The following is a 274-nucleotide window of genomic DNA, read 5'->3' as shown; positions in this document are numbered from 1 at the left end:
TGTGGTTCCAGAAGAAGCAACAAGTGAGGAAATAAGAGTCCCAAGACAGAGTGTCATAAAAACCAAAGAAAGAAGTTATTTTAAGAAGGCAGAAATTGTGAGATATGTAAATACTCCTGAGAGACTGAATAAAATGAAAACTGAGAACCTACAAAAATATTTACAATAAGAGATTTTGGATAATCTCTTTCCTAAAGTGTCCTTTTCTACATTTTCATCTGTCTGATTATTACCCCACCTTTAAGTCCCAATGAAACAAAAAAAAATAATCCAA

The sequence above is a fragment of the Tupaia chinensis genome, unplaced genomic scaffold (assembly GCF_000334495.1).
Source record: "Tupaia chinensis unplaced genomic scaffold, TupChi_1.0 Scaffold000256_1, whole genome shotgun sequence".
Lineage (NCBI taxonomy): Eukaryota > Metazoa > Chordata > Mammalia > Scandentia > Tupaiidae > Tupaia > Tupaia belangeri.
This window is presented reverse-complemented; position numbering follows the sequence as displayed.